At 39.1% G+C, this 21,586-nt stretch overlaps 1 protein-coding gene across 8 annotated transcripts in view; it reads right to left on the bottom strand.

Annotated features, from left to right (window-relative positions):
- Positions 1-21,586, bottom strand: part of AOPEP (aminopeptidase O (putative)) — a 567,977-nt gene that overhangs the window by 86,901 nt on the left and 459,490 nt on the right. The window lies entirely within an intron of this gene.

The following is a 21,586-nucleotide window of genomic DNA, read 5'->3' as shown; positions in this document are numbered from 1 at the left end:
TTTTTAAAATGTGAAACATACCACTTAGGTAGGCATTATTTAAAGTAAGAAAATATGAGTAACTGTTCCTGTCTTGTTTTGTGGCAGTTGGATAAATTTCCCAGCAGCAGCCATAAGAAACCACTATCATTACAAAGACACTGAGTCACCCGAATGAGGTCACTGCAACAAAACCCACTATTGCAACCACACCTTCCTTTTGCCAGGCATCTACCACTCTTTAATGACCGAAGTTCTGGGCCCAAATCACTGGCCCTATATTTTAAACTGTTTGGCCCTGCATATAATAAAAACAAATTCTTCTAACCCTCAATTTTAGGAGCACCCAGGATTTTTCTATCTCATTCTGAAAGTAAGGAAGGCTCCTCTCCTTCACCACCCCCACACTCCAATTATCTTTACTTCCAGGCCCAAGTTCCGCGATTTAGTAGGTGCTTTGTAGTACCCACATTTTGTGTGATGGAAATTGGGGAAAAAAAAAAGGATGGGTGGCTAGATCTGGTAAAGTCCCCTTTCAGAAATCTGGCCAGCCATGTTCCTTTACAGTGAAATCATAAAGCTAGTAAAGGCAAAAACTCACAAACAAAACAAACCACAAAAATAAAATGAAATGCCATGGGCAACAACGTCTTGATCAAATCTAAAAGAGATTCAAGTTAATATGTAACATAACCCTACCACCTTTTTCATGGCTTTAATTATTATAGACAGTAAAAAAATATTCCGTCCATCCCTGTTTAGTAATGTTTTATTTACCCCTAAAGGCTAAAGCTTTCATTAAATGCAGAAAAGTTGTGCTCAATTCAACACATATGGCAAGATCTCTGTGTGGCTTGTACGTTCGTGTCATGCTTTCCTGAGAACTCTGCACACAGTTCTACGAAGCTTCCAAGACACTGGGCCTATGTCAGAATTTTTCTGTCTGTGTAATTAATAAGTGGCAAACTTTGTTTAAATAAAGTTTCTCCTTTCCTGTTTTCCTGCTGTGAACTGACCTCTTCATAAAAAACATTTTCTATTTTTAAAAGAAAACTGATATTTACATGGCACTTTAAGGTTTGTCATTTCTTAAAACAATCTTGTGAGGTACACGCTTCATGTTTATTAAAATCTCCATTGTACAGACAAGAAATTCAGGCATGAAAAGTTTATAAATACTTTCCCCTGAAAACCTAGGGCTAGTATGTACTAGAAGGGGGGTTCAAACTCAGTACTTAAGTCGACGTCCTCTAATATTGCTTCAAGCCAAAAGGCCGAGGTAGACTCTTCCTTTCTTCCCAAAGAGAAATATTTTCGTTTCTAACTGGCAAGGTCTTCTAAAAGAAAAATCAATTTCACAGTGACACCACAAAGCGGCTTTCTATTTTAGAAAGCAGAATGAGTGGGCTGTACAGTTAACAAAAAGTGGAAGAAACAACTGCAGTTCTACCAGATACGATAAATATGCATGTATGTTTTTATTATGTAAGTCTATATCCACATAAACACCGAAAAATTTCTACTGAAGCTGGTCCCTGACCAAAGATAACAAAGGAGACAAAAATAGACATCAGATGAAAAAAATGACTGCAATATGAAGACAAAAAAGCATTTCTCAAAAAAAAGTTTATATATATAGCTTTATCAGGAGGAAAGAATGGAAACTGTCTTATCAAGCAAATAAAAGGATTTCCTAGTTTAAGTGCACTGGGAGGTACATTAACTCTTCGAAGTCATTAGGATGCTATTTATTATATACAAGAAGGAATTTACTAAATTATTACTCACTTGGTTGACCAGTTTTTGGCCTTTGAGTACATGGAGGAATTAAAGTGGAGGAATTAATTTGTCCCTCTGTCTATGGTATAAAAACTATGTGTATATGCTTCAAAGGCAAGAAACTGACTAGGCTGGTCACAAAAGTTAAGGAAAAGTACTGTTCAGCATTATGTTGGCCCCCATATTTCTTGTATTTGATATTCCTGTAATCCTATGAACACAGGCCCTGGAAAGGCATATATTTGGGTCATTAAGCAATGCAACTTCCATCATCAGTGGCTGTTGATCTCAAAAGATGTTTAGAATTAGAAGAGAAGATTCCCATTTCTCTTTTCTGTCCTCATTGGTGACTGAGACTTCAGAGAGGGAATTTTCAGGGCACACAGCAGCTGGGGACAATCTTAAAGTCCTGGCCTTTTATCCCTTATTCTTCTACCTCAACCCCCCCTTCCCTTTCTCCCAAGACTCTAATGCTGGAAAGAAAACTTGGGTTTGCATTCAATTACCCTGCTTTATTAGCAGAACTCGCACACCAGGACGCAGATCACATGGTGTTCATTTGCCTTTGGTTCTCCAAAAACCTTTCCATGATGACAAAAATAATTCCCAAAGTGGAAAATGAGAAGCAGAATGAAAAGGTAAGGCTTTAAACATCAAAAAGGAAAGGATTTTGGCTTGAGCTTGTTTTCAAGGAGCCACTCACAGGCATCAGACCATACTCGACCTGAATGTGAACCTGCAAGAAGAACGGCATCATACTGTCATCTGTGAGGACATTTTTATCCCTTCCCACGGCTCCCACCGTCTTCCTGCTCTGCACCCACTCGCATGCCGCTGAGTGGCTACGGAAAAAGTCACACGGACCTGGCACCTGAATTCTAACATCAATGTCCCTCATACTCCACAAGGCAAGTGGCAATGAACCACAGCCAAACTATCTGTTCTTTCTGTGACAGTCGGTCCTAGAGAAAGCCTGTCTACTTTCTCAGCTCCCACTGACTTCTCAACCCCTTGCAATGAGCTTCTGACCTCATCTTTCTCCAAGGTTACTAATGCTATCTCTTTATCATCAAAGTGACCGTCTCGAAGTCTTAATGTCCTTCTTGACTGAAGCATTTGACACTGCCGAGTATCCCTTCTCTTCCAGTGTGTTCTCGCCTTCTGAGCTTTTTATGATAATGCTCTTTCCGGATACCATCATTTATGCCTTAATCCCCTATCAGCCCCTCTGGGCCTTCTTGCGGGTCTCCTTTTTTGGAGACTTCAGTAGAAGCAGACAGGTAGGGCAGTGGATAGAACACTGGACCTGGAGTGAGGAAGATCTGCATTAAAACCTTGTCTCAAACAATTTACTAGCTGTTTGACTCTGGGCAAGATGCTTAGTCTCCAGCCCAGGGATGAGGCCCACGTGGCCCTCTATGTTCTTTGAATCCAAACTTCACAGATCTGCAGCCTCGAGGCTGCAGCTTCCCCACCCCTGCTCTGGATGTCTTCCTCAGTTCTCTCATTTATGAACGGGGACGATAATAGCATCTCTCATGGGGTTACTGGGAGGATAAAAATGCAACAGAATCTGTCAAGTTCTTCACATGCTTTAAAGTGCAATATAAATGAAAACTTTTATTATTGCTGCTGTTCTGCCTCATCATCACACACCTTTTGGACGTTTGCAATGGGATGCTGCCAAACGATCTTAGAACGCATGTCCAATACAGAAATTTTCCCTGAAAATGTTTTGCCTAAATCTTTCCCTCTTCCTAATTTTATTTCAATAATAATAACACTAAGCATTTGTACAGCACTTTAAGGTTAGCAAAGCGTTTTACTCGTTACCTCACTTGGGCCTCACAACAACCTTGTGACACGGTTACTTTGATTATCCCCATTTCACAAAGGAGGGGAATGAAACAGAGAGTTCCCTACATCATCGAAGTCACACACTTAGACCCTAGCTTCTTATGATTAATCACAAAAGAACTTCAAAAGTCTCAAATTTTGTTTACTGACCAAAGGAAATAAAACAGATCATCATTCTTGCCTAGTTATCTGGCTCCTGATGTACTTGGCTTTTGGAAGCTATTGACCTAGATGAAGAGGACCCAGGAGGACAGATAAGAAGGTGCATGTGTCAGAGGAATTAACCCCCCCCCCCCAGTCATCTGGACGGCTCCCTCCCCTCAGATCTCCACTGATACAGCCCAGGACCCTGATCTTCCTAATCCCAATGACCCTGGACGTGAAAGTGCTCCTCATACCATGGCTCTGCTTTTGGGATCACCCTTACAGCCATCACTCAGCACAGCAATGCCTATGGAGAAGGCACCAGCCATGTCTACATCAACCACTAATCAGCTGTTCCCCACAGGGCAGGCCACATGCACTGAGAAGGAGGCAGGAGGCGGCATGCGCTGGGCAAATCAAACTCTTGTTGCCCCCTTGAGGACCACCTCCCCTGGGGCTTGATGGGAGCCAAGAGCCCCAGGAACAGTGTCGTTCCCTAGGCCCCCAGATCTTCCAGCCCAGCACTTCTATTCATCATTTAGAGAAATCCTCCCTTTGCTACCTAGCCAACTGTTTCTTGCAGGGACTGCCGTCACAACAGGAACAGCCAATGAAGATCCAGAAAAGAAACCGAATGCCACCAAAGTCCTTGGCACTGTCAAATGGCTCAATGTCAGAAAGAGATAACGTTTTGTGAGCAGAAATATTCCAAAACAAGATGCCTTACCAACTGCACTGCTGCCGCACCCTTCCATCTGACTTGCAGCTGAAACCTTTGTCTTTCTTATTAGAATGTGAACTCCAAAGCAGGAACTGTCTTGCTTTTTCTATTTATATTCCCAGCATTCGACACGGTGTTTTGAACATAGTAAGCACATTCATTACTGTTTCTACTGCTGCAGGTATATGGACTGATGGCACAACAAAGGTGAGACAGCCAAACTCCTACTTAGTTTGTAAGAGCTGGACTAGACGACCTGGGATGCAGAGTGAGAAGGGACCCTGGAGGCTGCCTAATCCAAACCCCTCATTCATTTTACAGATCTGGGAATTGGGGGCCTAAGAGGTTAAGTGACTTGTCGCAGGTAATAGTAGTAGCATAAAATAAAAATAAATAATAAAAGTAGCCAGGGGGATTCCAACCCAGATATCTTTGTAGGTGTTTAATACAAACCAATAAGGAATATACATCTAGCAACATGCCATGCTGGAAATAGCTGAATGAACTGGGATGCTTAGGTTAGAAAGAAGAAAACCTAGGCTTCACGAAGATCTTTCAGATATTGGAAGACTAGAGGCTGTATGGTAGTCCAAAGGGCAGACTTAGGATGAAAGCTTAAATTGGCAGGAGGTTGTTTTTCACTTAATATAAAGACTTTCTAACATTTAGGGGAACCCCCAAATGGAATGGGATCCATTATGATTCACCTGAAATGTTCAAACAGTGGCTGGTCAAGACAATATTGAAGGTTTTTACAAACTCTGAGATTATGAGGCTATTTTGGGATTTTTACATGTCTTGGATTCCACATGAGGAATTAAGAGTTCCACACAGATTTTCATCCAAATCAAGCCAGTAAGGACGTATCTAATTCACATAGATGCAAGGCATCGTGCTAGGGTCTCAGAGATAAAGACAAAATGAAAAATAGTCCTTGCTCCCCCCCCCAACCCCCCATGGTGCTTACATTTTACTAGGGGTAGAAGCAGAGATACATTGTAAAAAGAAAAGTATTTGGGAGGCCACTTGCAGAGTGAGATAACTTTAACAATTAGGGGAATCAGAAAAGGCATTTATTTGAAAGACAGGAGGCAACATACAGGCTAAGCCTAGAAGTAAGCTATGGATTCTAGGAGATGGGAGGCGACAACAGACTACTTCAGGAGATGGAACACCAAGCAGGTCAAGTTGTCAGCAATAAAGTGTGGATGACAGAAAATAATATGAAATAAACCTAAGTGGTTGGCCAAAGAAGCCAGAGTTTAAAGGGCCTTAGGCTTGTATTTTATTCTAGAGGTCCAAAAAAAGTCTCTCTGAAGATTTCTTGGATGGGGGAGGTTTAGGAATGTTTAGGATGATCATTGTGACACACGAGGAAAATGGACTGGAAAAGGAAGAAGTCACAAGCTGCCAATCCAGTTGGAAGGCTAATACAAGAATACAGGCTGGTGGTGGCGATGGCCTGCATGGTGGTGGTGCCATCCGTGTGAGCAGAGAGAGAAGGCAACTGATGAGACATAGTGTGAAGGTAGCATCAACATCTTTGATTAAGGCGTGAGGCAACAGCAGTGTAAAAGTACAATAAATGCATTGACTAATTCCTTTCCTTTTTTTTTAAGCTGGTTACACAGTATGCTTATTATTTATTTGCTATTTTTAAAGAATTGTTTATGCTTTGTCTTTTCCTTTCTTAAAAATCTTTTGTTTTCTGAGAAAGTTAAAAATAACTGTCAGAATTTTTCCAGCTAAAGAGATGTTATGCGGCATTTAATTCAAGTCTGATTCAAGGAAATTGAGCCTCAGGAAAAGTTAAGTGATGTGTGCTATAACTGTGTGGTAAAGCCTGGACTAGAACCCAGCCACCCCCATTTCCAGGCCAGAGACTTTTCCATTACATAATATTAATCCTTCAAACACTTATGATTTTGTTTCTGCCACTGTTTATTTTCTAGATTCAACAAAATTCATTTGTTTAAAAGTATTTTCTCATGAAGACCATTTTCCCATGCCTTTGACTACCTGTGCTGCTCTCCTCTGGACCTCCTCGATTTCTGTCCCTCGAGGTGGAATCCCGAATTGTCAAAATAAATACACAGAATGGCAAAATAAGAACCTAAAACTGAACATACAGAAAAATAACTTTGTGCCTTTTCTCCCGTCATAACCCTGTACGTTCTCCCTCTCCCATGTAATAGTGACTCTTCTGTTCTATTAGGTGGCATTTCTTTTTCTTTCCAAGCGTATACACGTTTTGAGGAGCCACTTCTCTAGTTTATCAAGGTCACTTTGAAGTCTATCTTCCAAGGAGTTAACAACTATCAAATTTAGCTTCATCAGCAAACTCAATCATCTGCACATACAAACAAAGGTATTAAATAATTCAATTCCTGGGCTAATCTCCATGAGATTTCACCCCAACTAGTCCCGGTTAAAGTGAAATCTTGGACTCTCCAATTCGTTCCTTTTCCAGCACAGCCTAACTCTTAAGAATACAGTACAAATCATACTATTTAGGGACTAGAGATTCTTTCTGTAGAAAAGACAGCATTGAACAAATAACCAGCTACTACTGTCTGGTCTGGAAGTACTTTTAAATAGGTTTACAGGTTCTATGGCTTCTAAGACTCTCTTGCCACAATTAAAAGCTATTTAAAAAAATATTCCCTTTGTTGCTATTAAAACAAAAATTAGCATCTATTCTTTATGATGTTCCTCTATTAACAGTCATGATGTTATTTGCACTCTGGGACCTGAAATGAGATTAATTCGAAACAATGTCGTGAAAATGAAGTACTTGGTGGCTCCTGACTTTCTGTCCCCAGCTTCAACAGCCAGCCTCTCTGCAGATCCAGGTGCATACCTGGTTGGTTTGCTGTAGCTGCCATTGCACAGAGGGGTTACATTATAGAGCTATTACCCATTATATTTAGTTTGAAAATGTACACAGATTGCCTAGAAACCAAAGTACAGAAGAACGAGGATTTTTATGCATTCGAAGTCGCCCGCTGCCAGAAAATACTTGGCATGTTCTCCAAACTACAGTCTGGGCTGAGCTTACTGCTTATGTGTCCCGACATTCAAGTTAGAAGATAGCCAGTTTTCCAAGGAGTTTAGTTATGCCAGCACTTTTAATGTGACTGGAAAAAATTCAAAAAGTGTCTTCAATATCCTGTCTGAATGTGCTTTGTACTTCAGGAAACTGCCATGGTGCCTCCCCTCTGTCAGACACTGAGGCTTTTGATCTGGGAAATACAGGGGAAGGGGTAAAGTACTCCCTTTGTGCTGGGCAAAAAACCCTAACCCTCTCACAGGTATAATAACATTGAAGGGTGAACAACACTTCATGCGGTGAACAATTCTGATCTTAAGTCTCCAAATGCTCTAAAAAAACAAAGCTTCAGCACGTAAACTTGGACCAGGGTGTAGCACAGTACTTAGTTTTGCAAAAATGGGCAACAAGTCAGGGAGCTGGGCAAAAGTACTCTGGGAGGCAGGACCAAGATGGCGGAACAGAGAACGTTCTAGCTGAAAATATGAATCAGTGACAAAAGCAGAAAGAGAGGACTGAGGAAAATTACTTGCTCTGACAGGTACTAATCACAGCAATCATGATAATAATAATTTCTTCCAAACACCTCAAGGTATTTCAACATATCACATTTACCTCTTCCACATCCTTGTAAGGCAAGCAAGGAGTGGTTAAGACCACATTTGTTTGCAAAATACATACACTATTGACACCAAAGTTATGTCGTGCTTGACAAGACTTATTATAAACATATCTGGGGGGGGGGGTGGCCTGAATTCACCAAACATTAAGCACCTACTATGTGTCAGGTACCGTACTTTACAGCAAAAAGGGGAAGGGGTCAAAGTCACCCAGAGAAATGAATCACAATATTGCTGTACTGCCTAAAATCTAATTTCCGTTCTGGCAGTCTTGGAGCAATTAAGATGAGTACACAAAGATCAAACATTTTTCCTTTAAACTTGACCAAACCGTCTCTTCATATCCACTTGGATCTTCTTCTTAAGCTCTTCATCAGCCTAGAAGGGAGGTAAAGGGCCAGGGGCCAGGGATATCATCTCACCCATCAGAATTCAACCCTCTCATTTGAGGGTAGGGAGGAGACCTGAACAACTGAACAATCCAAAGAGGAAAGCAAGCAAGTAATGATTCCTTATTATCTTAGAGAAATTGCTTGCTCAGTTACCTAGCTAAAATCCATAGCAGACCCATCTAAGCCTTCAGTCTTCTAATGACTGCTTTTAGTTTAATACAAAATATATAAACATTTAAACTCCACTAAGTCTGACACACTGCAAGATAGCTTTCATAATCTACTTTTAAAGTTAATTTGTCAGTATTGCTAACTTAACGTTATTTTCAAGATGGCTGGTAGTAGTTCCCATTGCTTACTATTCTCTGGAATTAATTTCTTCAAAATGATCTTAAGATAAAAGCAAAACAAAAAATTTGAAAATATATTGTAAAGATAAATGAGTAACAGGAAAAGAATGTTTAAAAAAACATTAGTAAAAACCCAAAAACTTGGCATAAAACAGTAGTTTAAGAAATATTTCAAGATATTATATAATTTCTGAACATTTATTAAATAATATTAATGGAAGAAATTCATATCAAATTGATGTTGAGGTCCTCTTCATGTGAAACCCTAAGGTTTCTCCACAGTTTTGCATCCTTGAGCACAAAAATATGTAACAGAGGTAGAAGATATGCTTAGCAAAATAAATCATGCCTACTATTGAAATGTGAAGGTTTGCCATAATTCCTATAAAGAGACATTCAAGCTAAAGAGAAACCCAAACAGTCTTCCCTAAAATGATATATTAGTCCTTAAAGTAGATTTTAAACAAACTGTGTGCACTCAGAATTCATAATCTGCTTATCACAGTGTGTGATTTACTTCATGACCATCACAACATCAAGGGGGATAATGCTTGTGGCAATGACTGACTGTAAATGCAATGTTTGTGGCCAAGCTAAGAGACAGACAGGATCAAAGAGGGTTATAAAAAGGCCTAGTCTCACCAGGGTGACATTACACACCGTGTCTATGAAACCAGACTTTGCTTTCACAACTACAGCTTTCTCCCGATCTCTAAGTTATGCCATGCTTGGCAACACTTGGAACAAACAATTCTCCTCGTCCCGAGGATTCAAACATCTGTTGAAGAAATCAATGTTACACTTGTGTTTCAAAGGAATAAATAGTTTTCTTTTGTGGCTGAAATCTAATAAAATTAAGAATGAGGTATAATCACCGCCCCCCCCCCAAAAAAAAAACCTTTAAAAAGGATTAACCAGATCACTGCCCCTTTTTCTCATTACAGTGTTTTAAGGATTATTTCTCTCAGGAATATCTGGACAACTCAGGTGTGTCATACCATATGCTAAAATTATAAGTAAGCAAGATCAGAGGGACAAATTCTATCTACATAAAATGGTAAATTAAAAAAATACAGAGATATTTTATTTTCATACTCCCAAATTACCATGAGGTAGTTTTAAAGAAAGCTATTAAAAAAATCATAAAACTGAGGTTTTCTAATTGCCCTGAAAGAACTGAGAAGCTAAGCTTAGGCTTAAAAAAATAAAATTACACTTACATATGTATATATACACATAGATTATCAAAATGACCATTTAAAATACAACAAAAAAATTTAAAATAACAATCCATAATACTTGGCACCAAATATCTTTTTTAAACACCAAAGGTCTTGACAGATTTTTTAAAGTTTAATATGATATTCTATCTAGTTCAAAAGCAGTTGGACACAGTTATTTATTACAAAGTCTCCTTAGGATGAAGGTAAATATTCAATATGCCTCCATTTTATAGATAAGGGAATTTAAGCACCTTAGTAGGAGAGAGCAGGAAGATTTCTGGACTGGTGATTTAGACAATCCTGGTTTCAACAGCAGATTTGATGGTACAAAAAATAATTATAAATAGTATGAGATAGTGTACAAGAGATTCATGATGAAATAACAAATTACCAATACAAATCTGCATTCCATCAGAGATTTCAAAGAACTGACTTTACCTGTTAGACAACTATATTTAAATCTCCATATTATTCCGAGATGTCCTACTACAAGCTGTCATTTACTATATCTGTAGGACTCCCCCCCCCCAAAGCAACATAAACATGAAATTTTGCTTTTAAAAGAAAAATTAGAAAAGTTTAATTTCAAGAGATTGTGTCCAATTTACTTAAGGAAAATTTATCCTCAAAAGAAAATTCACTACATTCAACTCCCAATATCACCTCTTTTCTCTTAAACACACAAATATCTAATACTATATTGTTGAGAGCATCACTAATTAATATCTGCTTTCCATATTTAATATTCAAAAGCACAATATGCTTCATTTCATGGACTACATTAAATTGTGCAATGTTATGGAATGATTATTAGTTTGTAATTATTATAATTGATAAATGATTGCTGAGATTATGCATGTCCTGAAGCCTTTCAAAATAACTGATGCATGTACCTCAGAGAACAACTTTACAGATTTTGAAAGTTATAAGCTGGACTAGAAGACTTGTGCAATTTGGGTTTAAGGAGGGAAAAAAAGCCATTCAAATCCAAATATGTTTTAAAGGTATTATAAAAATATACTTAATGGGGGTAGGAGACAGGGTATTTCCATTTGTGTACTGGGTATCCCCAAATGGGACAATTCTGCAGTGTGGTCGCGTACCCAACTGCCAACTGTTCCCTTAAACCAAATTTCAAACCATTTATCGTTTCAGATACTTGGTAAATAATTACCATCAATTTCTGTCAACATCCCAGGGATCCTACTATTCCTGTGTAGTGAGGCAGAATGATCAAAAGGGCCATTGTGAATTAAAATTTTTCAGAAACAATATTATTTCTTAACATGGGGAAGCATGTGTGTGTGAGCCTATTCACTCCTGTTAAGCTAAGTATTCAAAGCTCCATGCTGGGCATAGTATAGTAAAGTGAATCAGAACTCTATAAAAAGTTAAATTTGGGCTGACTGTAGCTGGTGGCCTGAAATTTTGGTAACGTGTGCGTGCGCATGCACATGTGCACACAGACATACACATAAAACACACAACTAGTGGAACCAGTAAGACAGGAAGGAGAATTTTGATAAAGCTTCATAAGAATTCAGAGTTCTGATCCTCACAGGAATCATCACAGTGTCAAAATCCTGTTGCCATGACACTCTAATGCCTATGATGCTTGACATGTACAAGTTTGGCCTGTTAAGATGTCACACAGGCATGTTCTGTAAGGGCAATGAGAAGATCCCTACATCAATGGGTACCTACTTCTGCTAAGTCAGGAATAGGCTGATATTTTTTCCTTCTCAGGAATCTCCCCTCAGGAAGAGCCCTTTGTGTCAGGAGTTATGTGAAAGTTATGTTAACTTTCAGCAAGAATAGAGCATATGATTAACTTTCAAATTTACGTTTTAAAAAGCACACTTTCTGATAACTTTCAAAAATGTGGGACATGTGCACAGATTAAGCAGTATGAGTGCTAGAACACCAGCCTTAATTTTTTTTTGCTTTTTTTTCCCTTTGGAGGGGTGAAGGCAGGGCAATTGGGGTTAAGTGACTTGCCCAAGGTCACACAGCTAAGCAGTGTTAAGTGTCTGAGGCCAGATTTGAACTCAGGTCCTCCTGACTCCAGGGCCAGTGTTCTATTCACTGTGCCACCTACCATCCCCCTAAATTTTTTTTAGAATAGTAGTTTAGAACACTAAACTTCTGCGGAGAAAAAAAAAAATAAAGCACAAATGACTTTTCCAGTCTGCCATTCAAAAAGTAAATTGCTTGTTTATGATGGTATTAACTATTATTTCTAATGACAGAAATAAAGGTAAGAAATAGCAGATTATCACAAACCACATATTTTAAGACCTCCATTGTGTTAAACAGTGTTGTATAGAGAGCTAATCTCAGAATTAATTCAAATTTTCTTTTTGACCAGAATCTGTAACTCCTCAGTTCCCTAAGCAACTCTTTAAGATTAAAATTATAGAAGTATTAAAGATTTGCATCTATGAAGAGAGCTTCCACATTGAGAATTATCCCAGTAAAATGATGTCACACATCTGAACCAAAAAACTGAGTAAAACAAGTGATTCAAAGGTGTATCTTTCTTTCTATCTATGTACCCAATGTGGCAGGGGGAGGGTCAGATAGTTTTCTGATGACACCTTTACAGACTCACTGGCATAAAGTCCTCATTTGTAATGTATTCCAGTTTACTCAAAATGACTAGGTAAACCTCATGCCTCTTAACTTGATTCTTCAAAAACTTCAGAATTCATGGGGTAGCACCGGCTCTGGAGTCAGGAGGACCTGAGTTCAAATTCGGCTTCAGACACTTAACACAAAAAACTAGGTGCGTGACCTTGGGCAAGTCACAGCCTCAATTGCCCTCCAAAAAAGCAAAAAACAAAAACAAAAACAAACCTGCAGAATTCCATGACATGCGCCCATTCAACATCACAAGAAGATCACTATTACTTAAAAAAAAAATGAGCCTTTATTTCAGATAGAAGCTTGATGAGATTAAAAAGAATAGTAATTTTCTAGAAGTAATGCAGTCTGTTCATCCTGGATAGCAGATGGAGCAGTGGATAGAGCACTGGGCATCAAGCCAATGAGACTTGAGTTTGGATAGCCTCATCCATTTACTAGCTGGGTGACCTTGGGTAAGTAACTTAACCTCTCTTTGCCTTAGTTTCCTTAACTGTAAAATGGGAATAATAAAAGCATCTACCTTACAAGGCTGTTGTGTAGATTGAGTGAAATAATATTTGGAAAGCACTTAACCCAGGGGCTGCCACATTGGAGGCACTACAACTTATTTCCTTTGTTCTAGTGTTCCTGTACATTCTGGGTCCAGTTCACCCTCAGAGACTATCTGTAGAAAATATCTATAAGATAGATGATCTCTAAAGGGTTTATCCATTTGATTTATATCATGGTCTAGACAACAGACATTCCAAATAAAATCAATACAATTAGAATAATAGAGGAAATAATTAAAAGGGGGGGATATTTGTAGCAAATTTTTCTAATAAATATCTGATGCCTAGTGTCTATAAGGAAGTTAGAAAATATATAAGAACAAGAGCCATTCCCTAATAGCTACATGATCAAAGATATAACAAAGCAATTTTTAATAGAAGAAACAGAACCTATAAATAATTATATGAAAAAGTTCTCCAAATCACTAATAATGAATAAATAAAGCATTTATTAAGTGCATATGATATGCAAAGCACTGTGATGAGTGCTGGTGATACAAATGGAAAAGTAAGACTGTTCCTGCTCTCAAGGAGCTCACATTCTAATGGGGGAGAGAATGCATATGGAAAGTTTCACCTACAAGTCACACAGAAAGGTTTTGTTGTCCTTTGGGTGCAGCAGAAAAGCAGATGGTAATGCCCCTTCTTCAATATCATTTCAATGGACAATCAGCTTCTGATGCTGAACCATTTGACAGTGCCAAGGACCTTGAAGACAAGAATCTTCTGTTCTGGATTTCCAGTAACTGTGGCTGTAGCACCTGCAGAAGCTGGTCCTGGTCCGCATTTGCTCAAAGATTGCTTCTTAGAACGATGACAGAGGGCACTGGGCTGGAGTCATTCCTATTCTCAGTGATCTTGGGATCAGGATCCTGGGCTCTCTCCATCAGGATCTGAGGCAAGATGGTGGTCAAGACAGTGATACTGGCGGTTGGGTTTGTCTGGCACATGCTTCTTACAGCCTGTCTCCTTCTGGATTCAGCTATGTTCAGCAGTTTGGGGTGGCTGACCCCTTCTCCACAGGAGTCACATTCCCTGTGATGATGGCCGTCAGGACTGGTATAGAAGGATGACCGATGATCTAGGAGGTGTTGCCACCCCAAAGGCTCCTGTGCCTATCTAACTGTTAGTACTGAATGGTTAGCAGTTATTTTTTTTTTTAAAGCAAGTGGGGTTAAGTAACTTGCTCAAGGTTACATGGCCAGTTATTTCTGGGTGTGGTGCTAAGTATCTGAGCCTGGATTCAATCCCAGGTCAACCAGACACTGGAGCTAGTGATCTTACTCAGTGAGCCACCTGGCCACCCCTGGTTAGCAGTTATTGCTAGTAGTGATGAGGAAGGTGGAACTCTTCTCACAGTGACTTTTCCCCTCAAAGATGGCCATAGTGGCTGAGCTGGAAGCAGGTCTGGTGATTCTGGGGACACTTATTCCCAAGGCTGTTGGGCTCAGGGTCCTGGATTGTCTTCATTAAAGTTTGAGTAGAAATGGTGGTCAAGGTGGTGGTGGTGACTTGCTTGGCAAATGCTGTGTCCTGTCTCTCCTTCAAGGTACCTTGATGCTTCAGTCAGGTTGGCTTGCCTGGTCAGAGAGAGGCTGTTGGTGGAGATGGCGGTCCTTTCTTCAGAGGATTTACTTGCTGGGATGATGACTCTTGAGGACTGCAGGACCAGTGGTAATAAGAAGAGAAATGGACATTGACACCACTCTGAGGTTTCACCTCAAATCCATCAGATTGGCAAAGATGTCGAAAGAGGAAAATGACAATTGTTGGACAGACAAATTAATGTACTGATTTGAGGCTGTGAAGTGATTCAACTACCCTGGAAAGCAACTTGGAATCATACCCCCAGAGTCATGAAACTGAAATATCCATCAAGCCAGAAATACTCCAAAGAGGTGAAAGACTGAGCATTTTTATAATATAGTAAATAACTGCAAACAAAGTGAGTGCCCCTCAGCTGGGAAATGGCTAAACAAGTTATGGTGTGTGGATATAAAGTGATATCATTGTTCTTGATGAAAGGGATGGGTTCAGAGAAACTTGACAAGACTTGTTTGAAATGAAGCAATTAAGAGAACGATTTACATAAATGACTACAATAATGCAGAGGAAAATAATTTTTAAAATCTTAAAAATCCTGCTCAATGTCATGACCAATAACGATTCTAAGAGACTGATAATGAAGCATGTGCCACATGTGATAGCAGAAAGGTGATGGTTTATAGAAACAGAATGAAACATACATTTTTAGATGGGGCCAATTGGTGGATTTTGTTTTATTCGATGCTTATTTGTTACAAAGGAAGAATTCTATCTGAGGTGAAGAGGTACATTTTTTTCAATGCACAGAAAATAGGTAAGAGAGACAACAATAAAAAAAGTAAATGATGTATTTTGAAAAGTAGAAGAAAAGAGATTAGAAGTTCAAGAAGGGAACACAAACACAAGAAAGTTCTGTTACTATCATTTTAAATTAAAAATAAGTTTCATAAAAAAAACTCTAATATAAGTTCAGTGTTTCGTTTATATGCCTCTTTTCCTGCTCTTATAACAAAATGTTCGTGGTTGTCAAGTACATAATAAAAAAAGACAATTTTTAAAATAGGTATTCATCATTCGGTTTTTCCTATATGGAGGCAGGCCAAGCTCTTTTAAGCTATTGGAGATCTCGTTTTGGAGGCTTTGAAATGTTCCAGGGCTTGCTGCCACCAACACGATGTCATTCATAAAAAAGAGAATCTAGAGAACTTCCCCATTTATAGGAAATACTTCTTCAGTTTGAACTGTGCATTAAATATCCTCTAGGACAGTAGCAAATGCCTTTGGTGAACATTTCTCCTGGGTTAGTGTCTTACTTGAAATGAACAATCAGAAAGCCAGTCATCCCTATTGCTACATATATCAAAGGAATCTTTCCCTGGAAAAATGGAGTAAAACAATTGGCAGAGATTATCACATAGGAACATGTGAATTTATCAAATAAGCTATTAAAGTGAGCATGTCAGAAAACATAAAGCAGAGGGTCCTAGAAGAACAGAACACAGCACAATTAACAAGCACCTACTCTATACCAGGACCTGCAGTAGGAGCTGTGGATACAAACTGAAAGAATGAAACAATCCCTACTCTCAAGGAACTTACATTTTAAGAAATGAGAGAAATTAATATTATACTATATTAATAACTAATTATTAATTTGTGATCCTCCATTCCCCCCCCCCCTTTTTTTGTTAAAATCCAACTGCTGAAAAGGTCAGTCAGCCTCCGAAGCGAATGGCTGAGTGAGGAGATTTGCCCCTGTCTCCCAAGGCACAAGCTTCTTAACTGGGTGGGCAAGACCACACTCAACTGGAAGGCCTAATTTCTGTTTAGAGTATAAACAAAATCCAGTCTGGTGAGCTTTTGTCTGGGGTAAGAACCCTCTATCCTTGATTCTCTCCATTAAAATGTCGGGCAGTCCCACTCATGAAGGCGAAAACTAGCAGGAGGGGGCAGATGGGAATGGCGTCCCCTGCCCAGATGTCTTTAAAGCTGCTGAGTCTCAGGAGCAAGACAATTCTATGCAGAGGGAGCTGAAGACTTTTAGCCCGCCTCCTCATTAATGTCCACTAATCAGGGTTGATTTTCACTTGTCAGGTGAGTTCCATTTCAGAAGGGATTTAAGGCGTTTCAGGCTCTCCCTTAGCTTCTTTAGTATTGAAACCATTGACCATCAATTTATTGATTGCCAGTTAGACTAATTAACAAATCATTAATTACTCAGAAACTCTCTCAGGATTTTCATTCTTTTCATAGGTGAGAAAACAGGTTCATATGTAATTATATATAGTATAAATATAAGAAGAATAAATACAAATACAAAAAGGAAGTTAGGAAGAGGAAACACCAGCAGATGAGGGGGATCAGGAAATAATGCAAATGTCATGTGCAAGAGAAACAGGAAAAAAAGACTAATTGAGCAGGATCACAGAGGCAGCAAGGTGGCACAGTGGATAGAACACTGGTCTTGGCTGCGTTCAAATCTGGCCTCAGACATTTAGTAGTTGTGTGACCCTGGGTCATTTGACCCTTTTTGCCTCAGTTTCCTCATCTATAAAGTGAGCTGGAAAAGGAAGTGGCAAAACCATTCCAGTATCTTTGCCAAGAAAATCCCAAAAGAATGTTGGACACAGTTGTAAACGACTGACAATAACAATGTACAATGAGCCCAGAAAGGGGTTGGAACCAAGTTGTCAAGAAGCTTTACAAGCTAAACAGCATATCTGTATATAATGACGAGAGTCCATTTGAGGTTCAACTGAAAAAATTTGTAGTGAACCAGGTCAGTATAGCATTTCATGACTTCTTCCAGCAGAACTCAGAAACTTAGAAGCAGAAGCACAAAAAACAGAGTGAGGGGATTATTCAGTTGGGGAGTTGGGGATAAGTGTGTTAGAAATAAGGAAATGACAAAGAATTAAAGCGCGTAGGAAAGGGAGCTGCTGAAATGGCTAACCAGAAGGGGCAACACTGAAGGACCAGTGAAACCAGAGCAAGAACAAAGGCCTGGGCAGGCTTGAGCATCTACAGGTCCAAATGAAAGACAAGAGAAGGCTTGGAAAGCACGTAGGTGAGTATAAAAGCACACAAGTGGTTTGGAGCATTGAAAAAGAGGATCAGAACACCCCCATCTGCACTTTTAAACAATGGAGGCAGAATGCCAAAGCTTGCTGACAAATAAGTGGCTAAAAGTCAGTTATTTGGCATCAATTGACAAGTATTTAAGCTGCCCACTATATGTTGGGCTTTTTGCTTAGCAAAGACACAAGGAAGACTACCTGCCATCAAGAAGCTGACATTCTATCAAGGAGAGAACATATAAATCTGTAGACATATACATGCCATATGCAAATCAGATATAAGGTAAAATTGGAGGGAAATGCTAATACCAGCTGGGGGAACTATGAAAAGCTGGTCACAGCAGCCGATGCGTGAGGGAAACCAGGGATTCTAGAAGGCAAAGATGTGGATGGAGAGCACAGGTTTACAGTATTACAGGGAGAGAGGGAAGGAGAGGTACAGCCAGTGCCACAGATGTGAGATAGATCATCACATGTAAAGGACAGCAAGAAGGCTGTATGGCTGAACCAGAGAGTGGAGAGGAATATTATACAAGACTGAAGAAGCAGGAAGGGTCCAAGTGTAAAAAAAGCTTTTAATAATAAACAAAAGAGTTTATATTTGATCCTCAAGATAACAGGGAGCCAATGGAGGTTACTGAATAAAGGAATGGGGAGTGGGGGAATGGTGGAATGGCATGAGCTGAATAGTTTTGGAAGATATGTGGAGGAGAGATTAGAGTGGGAAAAAGACTTGAAGCAGGGAAATAAATTAGAAGGCTATTTTAATAGTTCAAATGAGAGTTGATTATTTCCTGAGCTAAATAACTGTGTGAGTTGAGAGAAACAGGTGCATACAAAAAAATATTGTAGAGATAAACAACACAACAAAATACAGCAACGGAATGGATATCGGGGTGAGAGTAAGAAGTTAAACACATCAACGCAGTGCAATCCTAGGTGACGGGAAGGATGGTGGCGCCCTCAACACAAACAGGAGAGTTCTGAAGAGGAGTGGGTTAGGGGCACAGGTAGAAATACAAGCTCTGCCTTGAAGATGGTAAGTTTGAGAAGTCTATGGAATACCCAGCTCAGAGTTTCCAATAAGCAGTTTGTAATGTAGGACTACAGCTCAGGAGAGAGACTAAGGCTAGATATATAGATCTGGCAATCATCTGAATGTGTTGCTAAAGCCTTTCTGGTAATATTTTATGTAATACTTTGAATCAATATTCATTTGGAATGTTAATCTATAGTCTTCTTTTTCTATTTTGTCTCTCCCTTGTTTAAGTATCAAAACCATATTTGTTTCTTGCAAGAAATCTGGTAGGATCCCTTCTATTTTTCTTAAAACAGTTTGTGTAATAGTATAACTTACTGCTTTTTGAAATATCTGGTAGAATTAACTTATAAATCTATTTAGTGCTGAGATTTTTTTTTTGTTGTTGCTGGGAATTCATTTCTGATTTATTCAGTTATCTTTCTTGAGACTGGATTATTTAAATGCTCTATTTCTTGTTATGTTAATATTTGTATTTTATATTTTTGTAAATATTTATCCATTTCATTTAAGGGATTCATGAACAGAGAAATAGTGTAGTGTTGAACTGGCCCACGAAGAGGTCACCATTGAGTATAACCAGAGAAAGAGTGATGACCTGGGAAAGAACTAAGGTCTGGAGAGACTGGCATATAGATTTCTGATTCTTTCAAGCTGGCATCCATAAACTGACATCTAAAAGGCGATTTTCCAACTCCTCGCTCAGTCATTTCCAGATCTTAAGAGGGGATGTGAAGAATACACACTTATTGTTAACATCAGGGGCAAAGTGAAACTGGAAATGTTAGAGAATTACAGAGATTTTGAGAGTTAAGATTATTTTGGCTATTTAAAACACCTCTTTCATGAAACAAATCTGTAATACTCTTAGGGCTCAGTCTTTTTGTCAATAAGTGACCACCACCACGATTCTTGGACTTAAGGTTTAAAATCCAACACCCCTTGGAAAAAGTAGTATTAGCATACTTCAACTCAATTTCAGTAAAAGTTTTGTGCTATAAAAAATTAGCCATAGGTGCCTATGAAGCATCAAGATGAGGCCTTCTTCCCTATCACTGTCTCTGCATCAAAGATGACTAACAAATGGTTGCCTTCTATGACAAATGTCCGTATCTCAAGAAAGTTTTCGTTCACCTTTTCATCCTGTATCCACACATTGTAGTATCACTAGTGAATGTCTATCCTTCTGTGATCAGGTCATACATAACTGTCTCGTTTCCAGTCTCTTGTTTATGTGCTTAAAAACACATAAAAGTAGAAATGTGCTGAATGGCAGAATCTAATTAATCAAAAAAACTAGAGAATATCTATGTTCTCTTCTAAGAAATATAATGTAAGGCCCTTGTTCAGTATTGCACCACAAGACAGTGCCCAGAGACTTGCCCTGGGTTCCTTGAAAAGCCAAACCACTCTAGTCTTTGAGCTACTTCTGAGCTGAGAGTAACACTGATGATTATCCTAGGGAATGTCTCTTTTCAACCTACGGGATACCCATCTGGCATGGATGGCACATGCCCAGAAAAGGAAGGACACTAGTCAGTAGCCAGCATAGCCAGTCTCCAACTCAAGTTAAATGAAGGTTTCCTCTTCATATGACACATAGATTATTCCTGGACACATTTCACCACCCTTTGATGACTCTTACATCTATAGATAGACTCACTATAAATGGCACAGATCTTCTGAACATATGCCCTTCCATGTCACAGTTAACATGGTATTAGGGAAAAAGACATAGACAACAGTAAACTGAACAAATTATTCACGTCTCCTACAAACTCTGGAAAAACATCTATCTTTAGCAGAAACGCATATGCAATCAAAGAGTCTTGGGAGTTCTGAAACATCCAAGCTCTCACGTTGTGGTACAATTCTTAATGGTCTACAAACAGAAAAATCGTTGAGCTCTCTGAAACAAGACAAACTATGGGAAGGCGAGCATTTCTCCATGTTTAAATGATACAAAAATATGATCCAGGCTCAGTTTTTAAAGTTTATATATTTTTTTCTCCTGAGAAGTTAGGCTAAGGAAGACAAAAATCACACCTTAACACACAACCCAAAATGGCAATTGGAACACTTGCGAATGAGAGCACTGGCAATGTTGTCCTTGGGTTTCCACAAGCACAGCCGGTGCTGATCAGCTCTCAGTGAACACACGCGCCACCTGTGACGTGCTACGCTGTTATCTGTACTGACACAGAAATACCAATTTAGTACTATTTCCTTTGGTTTTAAACTGCTCCAAAAACTGCACAGGCGGACTTGCCCTTTGTAGTGTGAATGGTGAGCAGGCAAAGAAACCAACCTCGGCACGCGAGTGTACACACACCCAGAAAAGACAGTTTGCTACCAGGTGTTAAAAGGCCAAGGAAGCCCATTTTCAGGCTATTAAAAAATAAAACAGGGATAGAAGTGGGAAGGAGATATGTATTGATTTAATTTGATAAAATCAACACTGGAATTGGTGAAAGGAAATCTTACCCCCAAAAGATAAAAAAAATACCCTGTTTTGCGCTCTAAAAAAAATCTAGCAAGGGAGGTACTCATACTAAAAGGACACATGTGCACTCACACGAACATCCACCAAAGGTTTAAATGAACATCGTAAATT

Source organism: Petaurus breviceps, unplaced genomic scaffold (genome assembly GCF_028583685.1).
Source record: "Petaurus breviceps papuanus isolate PSGF00001 unplaced genomic scaffold, PetGlider_PUasm1.0 183, whole genome shotgun sequence".
Lineage (NCBI taxonomy): Eukaryota > Metazoa > Chordata > Mammalia > Diprotodontia > Petauridae > Petaurus > Petaurus breviceps.
Note: the sequence above shows the minus strand (reverse complement) of the source record. Positions and strands in the feature narration are given on the sequence as shown.